Source organism: Polyodon spathula, chromosome 26, assembly GCF_017654505.1.
Source record: "Polyodon spathula isolate WHYD16114869_AA chromosome 26, ASM1765450v1, whole genome shotgun sequence".
Lineage (NCBI taxonomy): Eukaryota > Metazoa > Chordata > Actinopteri > Acipenseriformes > Polyodontidae > Polyodon > Polyodon spathula.
Window position 1 is genome coordinate 11,824,844 of NC_054559.1, and position 9,988 is coordinate 11,834,831.

The following is a 9,988-nucleotide window of genomic DNA, read 5'->3' on the forward strand; positions in this document are numbered from 1 at the left end:
TTTACATCTCATCTAAAAGACAGAGCCCAAGAAGGTTAAGTTACTTGCTCAGGGTTACACACAGTGAGTCAGTGGCTGGAATTGAACTGGGAATCTCTTGGTAACAAGCCCCTTTTTCTACCCACAGGACCACCTCCTACTCTCCTCTCAAACTACTTTAGAAACCCCACAGGTGGAATAATATATGTACAGTCCTTTTAACTTGAGGAATGATATAGTAAATTTTTTTTCAGCAGAAACAGCTAATTAAAAATGCTACTCTAATGATATACTTGGCTCACCAGATGATTCATTTTTCATTCTTGTCAGTAAAGCACAGGCCACTCTTTGGTCTTTACAATTTATCGCCTCAGGAAAGGAAACTCAACATTATTATGCTGTGCTCCACAATGTTATTCTCAGCTTCGCAGTGTAGACATAAGCCTGAGAGTCTGGGTTCTTGTAGTCTTTTCTCTTTTGGTAATTAGGCAAGGGAGGATTATTAGGATTAAGGTCTGTTTGTTGTATTTTACAATTTCTGCCGAATTAGACTTTTGAGACATGCCCTAAAACCTACCCTGACAGGCTGTTTACATTGCGGGATAACAGGAATAATTTGAGCAAGTTAATCATAGCATTCCTCTGCAGAATCTGCTCTGCACCTCACTGCCATCTGACCAAACCGGATCTGCTCTGTGATAAAACAGGTCACAGAACTAGAGAAGGAAGTTTCAATAAGATGTTATCAGTAGAAAGCATGGGGGAGGAAGTGGATGTGATATCTTTTGGTCAATAAATTGACGTTGTGAGAAATATTGCTTCATTTCTATTCTCATCCATTAAAGAAGGTCAATGCAATACATTTTATTTTATAAAATATTGCATATTTATTTATAAACCTCTGCTTTTATATCATTCTGTATACAGCCCTAAAAAACAGCAATTAAGCAACATTAGTAGTCGATCTGTCAGGCTGATGCTGCAGAGAATCACAAAACATGTGTCTTATTTTCAGTACAATGTAATTTGCATTCAGACAAATTAAGTTTGAAAGGGTAGAAGTGCTTCTTGGTCCACCAGCTTCCTTCTGTAATGGAAACTAACTGAAGATGATCCACTGGTAATTTATTAAAATCAAACAAAACAAACACCTAACCTAGATATCTGCATAGATCTTAAATTGAACTGGTGGTGTAGATCAGGGGCCTCCTTTGGAAATGTTTCAGGCTGTGACGATTTTCTTGTAACTCAACAGACAGTACTTGCACATTTAGTTGTACCTTCTTTCTTTTGCTGTCTTCCACAACAAAGTCCTTATGGTCACAGGCACATTCTTCTGGGTTTTTGTGTGTAGTTTTTTTACATTTTGCCTCAATTTGCAATTCTGTTTTAAATTCTCACTAACTAGTACAGCTTTAAATCCCATGAACAAGCCTTCTACTGTAATTGTAATCTCGTTTTAAATCTCTCAAGCGGGGGGGCTCTTGAGTAGAGTGCAGGATGTGCCCTATAGCCTGGAGGTTACCGATTCGAGTTCAGGCTATTCGACCGTAGACTGGAGCTCCCAGGGAGCAGTGTACAATTGACCTGGGGGAGGAGGGCTTAGGTTGGCCAGGGTGTCCTTGGCTAACCGCGCACCAGCGACCCCTGTGGTCTGACCGGGCTCCTGCTGGCTTGCCTGTAAGCTGCCCAGAGCTGCGTTGTCCTCCGACGCTGTAGCTCTGAGGTGGCTGCATGGTGTGCTCATCTTCGCCGCTCCTAAGTCATTGCAGGGGATGGTAGCAGTGGGCTGAGCCTAAAAAAATAATTGGATATGCCAAATTGTGAGAAAATAATAAAATAATTGGCGATTTAGTAAATTTAAAAAAATCAATAAATCTTGCAAGTGGAGTCTCCCAAAGAAATGTAGAATTTGCTGACACTCAGAGTTTAAAGTATTCAGAACTAATCATATAGATAGTCAGGAAGGAGGGACATTGACTAGCTGCACTGGGAAAAGTGGTTTTGTTTTACTTTTTTTTTTTTTTTTTTGTAATTGTATCAAGTGTTTGATCAGTTAAAATCGAACACCACCAGTTTGAGAAATGCTGGCATAGGTGATCAGTGTTCAGATAACCACCAGCAAATAAACAACAGAAGGGTTGTGTTTATCTAATCTTTGAGTCCCAGGAGACACCGGTTCCCAAACTGCATTTCTCTGCTTTGAGACAGGCCTCTCCTTTAGCTGACCTTTGTAGATATACCCATCCCAAACAGAACCCAAACAGCAGAATCTGTTCCCTGACACATTAGCACACCAGAAACATATATGATAAACTACAGGTGTTAAAGATTATCCAAGTGTTAAACATTTCACATTTTTTCCTAAGTTGAAATCAGAATATGATTGTGAAATGTTAGTCTTGTTTATCCCCTTCAATCACTGTGTGCACAGTCGTACCGTGTTAAGTTTCCTATCCATATCTGTTTTTTTTTTCTTTTCAAAGTTATGGCAGAGCAACTTCTTGAACTCCATAGGGTTCACACAAGCTGTTTTTAAAATGGCCTGTTTTTCCGATTGATTACAAAGGTAAAGTTTAAAAGTTTTCACACGTTTCTAAACAGTTACGCATTTTTAAACTGTAACAAATCTAGCAATCCTAAAAGTTGTATTTCTGTTCAGTGTTTGTACGCACCTTTATTTATCTATTTATTTACTTGTGTTCTGTATTTTCCCAACATTTCTCCTTCCAACGTACGTTGCTACTTATGTGTCAGCTCAGAGGGAATTTCTGATTGGTCGGGACATTTAAGTGTATCAGAACAATGAGTCCCCTCGGGAGGAAGTGAGTTCTGTGTTAGAGCAAGGCCGGAGATTAAACACTTCTAAACCCCTGGGTCAGGATCCTCCACAAAGGTTTATCTCCTCCAGGGTCTTTTTTTTATCTTATAAGTATGTGTAATAAAAGGTTCAGGATTAGTTTAGCTCAGCTCACATCCAAACCTTTAAAGCTAGTAGTGAACTGGAGGTGCACTCTAAAGTCCAGTTAATCTGAGCCCCAACCACCCCTATCCCCAACGGATATGTTGTTGTTTCAGTCGTGACTCATAATGCTTTGGAGTTATTCAGGGCAGAGGCAGGCTTGGAGGAGGCTTCAGCCTGGGTCTGCATCAGAAGCCCTGGTCTAGAATTCAAAAGTGTTTACGATGGGTAAAATGAAACCAGATTTAAAACCCTACAGTTTATCGCAATCAGACAGATGGCAGGCGGATTGAGTGCACAGTACAACTGCTCTCCTCAAACTACTTTAGAAACCCCAAGGCGGTATATTTTTTTTAATCATTTTGGTTCTCTCAAGAGCTCCTACTTCCTGCTGTGGCAAGTACTAGAAGTTGATGTATGTATTAATTCATTTTGAAATTCAAATTTCTTTAAGCAAAGATAAAAACGCTTACTTCAATGAGTGTAAGAAAGTAGAAAGTGAAGAATCAGGAATAATGAGAAGGTGATTGGCAATAAGGATCGAACTATTTAACAGGGTGGCCAATTTCTAGTCCTTTTCCTATGGAAACCAGTACAATTTGTAAATGACTAGTCAGATGCTACCCTGAGCAGTCTTTTGTCTTTGGTGAGGCTGCAAGGTTTGACAAGCCAAGCCTGCTGTACTGTATAGTACTAATGGCAGGGCTGTGCTGTAATTTGAAGAGAGCTCTCGTCACCCAGTACTGGCACCAGTGACGAATGCAATATCAGCCTTGATTTGCAACCGTCTGCCAGTTGGCAGAGATCAGAGCGTGAGGGATTGCCGGGGGGGGGGTTCGGGGGGGCGTGACTGTGACTGTGAGCGTGCCTGATTCAAGTCCTCTCTGTACATCACAGACCTGGGCTTCTCCAGCCTTCTTTCTTGTGGCGGCAGTGGTTTTGCAGTGAGTTTCTGGAGTGGGTGTGGAAGGGGGTCACTTGTTCCAGTGTGTACCAGTGTCGAACCCTCATCAATCCAACCTGCTCACCTAATAGGCTGTAGCTTTCATATGATAAGGACACTACAGTATACTGTACAGTACTGCTTGTTATGATTTGAAGTTTCTGTGTAACAGAGGGAAACTATAAGACAGGCTGGGTAAACATTGCTCTCACAATAATATTCACATTTTTGCAATCATTTCTTGAGTGCTGATATGTGACCAATTTCTTGGCTATATTTCTATATGAGAAGAAAGTAAAAATCTAGAATTTGTAACTATTGTTACAGCAACTAAACAAATTATTAGAACTGTGTGCAATTTATTAATGTCAGTACTACAGTAAAAGGTAAAAACTTGAGCTGCTGTTTGATAGGAATTCAATTGGGAAAGACATGTTAGTTGAAATACCACTGTTTTTGCATTACTGACACTTCTTATAAAATGCTAGACAAAAAAAAAACAAATGTGATTAGAGTATTAAATGAATTAAAACTAAGAGTCAGTAAACCAAGCATCTTTGAAATGGCACAGTGATGCAGTTGTAAAATTCAGCAGGCTTGTGAGATATTTAGTAGTAGTTGGAGGTGCTTTCTCCTGGAGTTTTCTTTGCAAGCTGGAATGCCCTAGTAATAATTGCTGGAAAAATGTCCTCCTATATTCACACATGAAAAACAGACAGACATGCTTTAACTGCAGCTTCACAAAAAGACAATGCGAGTGTCATACAGACACCTATGCATCTGGAATGCTGCTTTGTTAAAATGAGGTTTGATTTTTATTCCAGCAACTGTTCTTCATATGATTCTTCATTGTAATCACCATGGCTGTGTGATTGGTATGGACAACTAGAAAAAGTACACGATGTAAGCTGAAAGTTTTTCAAATATAATTCCACTGATGTCCTATTTCTAACAACAAATGACGCACAATATCCCAAACAGTGACACATGCAAAAGGCAGGCACTGTACCACTGCTGTACATTTCATTTGTTCTACTAATTTGCTTTTGGGAAAGCATTTTAGGATCGTAATGCATCATGAATCATAGTGGGTCAGATTAGTTTAGCTCAGAGCAGTGACTGACCTTCTGAGTTAAACAAAGGTTCAGATGTTAAGTTTCTCCATCAGTAGGTCTAGACAGCGTAATACACTGTTACGAAATGACAGTTTTGCTGTTGCCCAGCTAATAATAATTCTACAGTAACAGAGAGATTTCAAACCTGAGAAGAGACTACATTTGTCAACTTATACTGTTTCTGCAAAGGGAAAACTAAAAAAATAAATAAATAACTGTTGATGCAGAAGTTAATTACAAAGGTACATGCATTCCGAGTTGAATATATTCTGTGTCAACCAATATTGAAACTTGTTTCTCAATTAAAATCTAAACCGGCCTTACAGGGTTAATCAACGCTAGTTAAATGACCCATATAGATAAAAGTCCAAATAAAATGTAAAAACACAGTCAAGCCTGAAGCCTTGTCTTTGTAGCAGGCACCTGGGTGCGTGGAAAGTATGTGGTGGGTTTAGAGAAGCAGCTGAACACCTCATACACAGAGTAACAGCTGTAGTCTTCAATAAATTTTAATATGAAAGCGCATTGGCTAACTGAGTTGCTGAGAATCCACAGCTCTTTTATAGTGGGGTCCTGACCCATTTGTATAGCGGAAGGCACAAATTCAGTAAAGGTCGCAATAGCAACTCTGGAAACGTCTGTAAATAAGGATATCCCCTTTTTTGGTCTATTTATGTTAAGCTGTTTTTATATGAGGAGCTAATCACTGCAGCAGTACTAGTATAGTGGTAATGCTACTAATAATAGTGTTGTTTTGCAATATTTAATTGATGAGATAATGAAGGAGTGGGCATTAACTGCTGTCTGCTGGCTGTCGCAATGACTGGCAGCTGCTGTTTTTGCATTGGGATAGATAAGAACCCGTTCACCTCGCTGTGTTAAAATTGGCACTGGTCCCATTTGAGGCTTCTTCTTTAGCCCGTAAGTTTAAATATGAAGTAAAAACATTTGTTTCTTAATTGAATGACTTATTTTTAGGTAAGGTGGCTTTGTTTAATCCCAACTCTGCATGGGAAGACAAACAATCAAAGCAACCAAGGACTAACCTTATACACATTAGCATTGGCTAAAGTGGTGACTTGCTAGACCAACTTATCCCTCCTGTACAGAGAGGATCAGTGCTGTGACATTAGGTGCATTGCTTGTGTCTGTCCAGCTATCTGCAGGGGACAGTCCTGGGGGGCGAGCTCTAATTGGAAGTTAATAGGCTATAAACACTGTGTCAGATTGACTCAGCAGGGGACTGGATATTTTGTTTTTCCATCAAAGTAAGTCTGATTGCCCCCACACTGGTTTTACTGCCTAGAAGCTCTACCAATAAACACATACACACAATAATAAGGCATAGCAGTTTAACCAAGTCCTAGTTTTATTATGAATTTAATAACACACCTTAGCTTGTTCCCTATACACTTGGGCTAATCAAGCACATATTAAAACCTGCTATGCAATAGGAGTCTTATGATCATCTCTGGAATGTTAGTTTGCTGTAAGGGATTGGGGAAAATTCATGGAACCTAAAAAAAACCCTCATCTGTTTCTGCATTTTAAGAACATATTTACAATTTAAAGTAATGTTGCAAGCACTTCAGTACCTTCATTTCTTTATTTAAAATAAAGTAGCATCCTTAACAGAAACAAATGAAAAATAAACAGCAAAACTGTCGTAATGCATCATGACATGTTAAGGAAGATAATGCTCAGGTCATTTATTTCCTATGTGGATTTTGGCACTGGGACAAAACGCAGTCCTACGCAGAAACTATGAGGATTGTTCTTCTTTGAGTCATGCCACCATCAAATGAGAACATTTGGAAATTCCCACTGTGCAGTAAGAGGAGGCCAGGAATTTGAATGAGAAGGTGGGGAAATCAGAGGAGATTACCACTTCACTTTTCTGATAAAAGCTGTAGTTTGTTCCCTTCTCAAAACAAAATCATAGGACCATGTGCACACCAAAGCTTTTTTCGCTGTGCTAGGATCACAACATTCCATCTGTGAAATGGGAGGGAAAAAAAATGGTAATTGTTACAAGCTTTCAAAAAATAACTAAGTCCCAAGTGGGAGCTCTTAAAATGACCTCTGGGATATTTAAGTTTTTCAACACCTACATTTTGTTTTCATTTTTTTCAGCTTGTTCTGGGTCCAGTGAGCCTGTTTTCAGTAAACCTTGCCCATTAGGAAGCTTTGTTAAGAACATTAACGTACCCGTTCTTTGTCGTAATTCTCTCCGCTGTTCTAATTCTGTGAATTGTGAGTTTCCATGCCATTCAGTTGATGTACTGAATTTATGCTCACACCCTTTTCTTGTTGTTTTTGTACATTCTACACAGCAGTTTTATTCAGTGGCTTGTTGCTGGGGTAACCGTGAGGCACACTATTGCATGACCAAGCGAGAGAGCAAGAAAGAACTGCCAGTGCTCGTCTGAATTGTATCACCTGGCCGCCTGCATTTGACTTGCTTACAATAGCTGAAAACTTTCAAAAAGTTTACATCGGAACTCCGTGCTCTGAATGGTTTTGGAAAATCACTATACTGTTTACTGAAGTAAACTGAAGAAAAAAAAAAAAGATGCACAAGTTTGAAGTCAGATTTACTTAAATTAAAATGACTGTGGTATACACCTAATAAGAACACATACTGGAATCCTAGCTCTGAAGCATGAATAATAACCACACCCTCTTCTGTCATACTTACCGAGGCCTAAATTCACATGATAGAAAACAATTTATCGTACCATGCTTACTCACAAACCCGTAATTACAAGACAAATCTGTAGAGCTGATGCAACTTTAAGTCCAATATAATTACAACCTGAACTGGGTGTTACAAGAACAGACTAGTTATTTAACTAATCCACAATTTCTAATTAATTCGAAATCTAGAATACGTGTATTGTATCTCTATAGTGAGATCAGACAGACAGACAGTTAAGCTAGTGAGTGAGTAAGAAAGGTAGCTGATCGATAGATACTGTGCACAGGGAAGTGCATACTGTATTGTCGGCTTTGTTACTTCAGGTTCAAGGTTTTCAAGGTGCTACCCACTGAAGCGGTTGGCATACAGAGTTCTTTTTCAATAAGGTTCTTCAGCTAATCAGCCTCATTTAAAGCCCTCGGGTGGAGTAGGGAGGGGGCCAGTCTAAATTAGAAACACCTGAGCAGCCCAGCCTGAATTACCAGTTTTGGTCTGACACAGCAGACACAGAAATTGTGACTAAAGCATTTCCATTTTTTTATTATTTCTTGAAACATTAGTAATGCTCTATGTGCTGGATAACAGATATTATTTCATCATGGCAATTTTTTTTTTTCAACTCAACAAATTCAATATTTAAAGTATCCATTTATTTATTTAAAAAAAAATACTCTTAGCAATACATGTAGGGACTTTTTAAGCTCTGAGATATATATTGTGCTTATTTAAACTTACCTTCCACTAATTTGGTCTACTGCCTGTGGGCTGGACATGTGCAGAGGAGGATTCCTGCCCCCACAGGGTCAGTAAATACACTTAAGCTTAAAAATAAACCCTCCACAGTATAGGCTGTATGCCAGTGTTGTTTTCCTTCTAATAACATTTATTTTGCACAGTGCACTCTCATTGTAAGGCCAAACACATAAAACATACCCTTAGCTATGACTTCTGACTCTAATGAGGGCGTGCTGCATCAGCTCGGACAACCTGGACAGCTGCGCAGTGTACCAGTTGTAAATAAATAAATAAACACATCTCCTGGCTAGGTTATTAGCCTCCTGTTTTTAAAAAAAAAAAAAAAAAACATCCAACACATTGTCCTAGTCATTAGTACCATTGTGCAGATTATTAAGGCGTTTCATAATTTTCCTTCTGGATTTTTCAATAAAGTCACAGTCACACGTCTTATTAATTCCTATCCACACCTGGTTTAGCTGAACTAAACTGTTTACACGCTTGGATAACTCCCAGGAGTCATGGCTTCCTCACAGCTGTGATATGCTTTAAAGCATTAACAGAGTTAATGGGGAGGTCAGATTTGAAAGAATCTGTGGCGATGTGAGATGAGATAGTGGAGGATAGAGTTTTCTTGTTGGTTGTACCCAGTACCAATCTCATCTATTTGATGATAAATATGAATATTATGGCAAGATCCCTGTTTTAAAGTGATTTCACAGTAAGATCTTCTACCCAAGATTAGTGTTGGAGAGGCTTTCCAAATCAACCCCAGGAATTAACACCAGCCAGCCAGGCTCCATGGGACTCTATTGCACGCAACTAGCCTGTAAATGGAAAACATTTTGTTCCATCATTTTGTTTTATAATGTATAGCTCTTTTTACCATCAGCAGTCATAATATTTGTAAACAAGCTACTGTGTCTACATATGCAGTATTTGAAATAACCATTTATAAAAAATAAATTAATTTAAAAAAAAAACTCAAAACTCCTCACCTAAACAAAGGATTTACTTCCCCTTGTATACCATGTGGCAGGGGGTCACTCAATACTCAAGGTGATGAAATTACTCCACCCCTGCCAAACTGACAGAATATGTAATTGTATTTAAGGTACTGGCAAACATAAAACACATTACTGCCAGTGCAACGTACTGTTCGCTGTAGAGTACCTCTCACAAGAACATTTCCTGCTCGCCTGTTTGTATGCAGCAGGGGGAGTTTCGCTTTTTCGAACACAGTTTTGCTTCCGTTTTCCCGGGGTGGTGGTTATCATTCCGGGAAGCATTCTTTGTCGATGAGTAAATCAGATTTTAAAAAATCCCACAGGTCTACCGCTGCGAGTGACTGGTGTCAGAGAGACCTATGCCTGTCGTTCTTCTAGGTTTGGGTCTGATTCCACCCCCCTTGGCAAACATCCAGGCTGTGGAAACTGACAGTGACCGACCGCCTCCACCTCCCTTGCATTTGACTTCAGCTGAAAAGAGGCGTGGCCGAGTTCTGGGAAACTGAACTTCAGACAGAAACCAGCGAAGTCGAATGTGTGCGTCTCCTT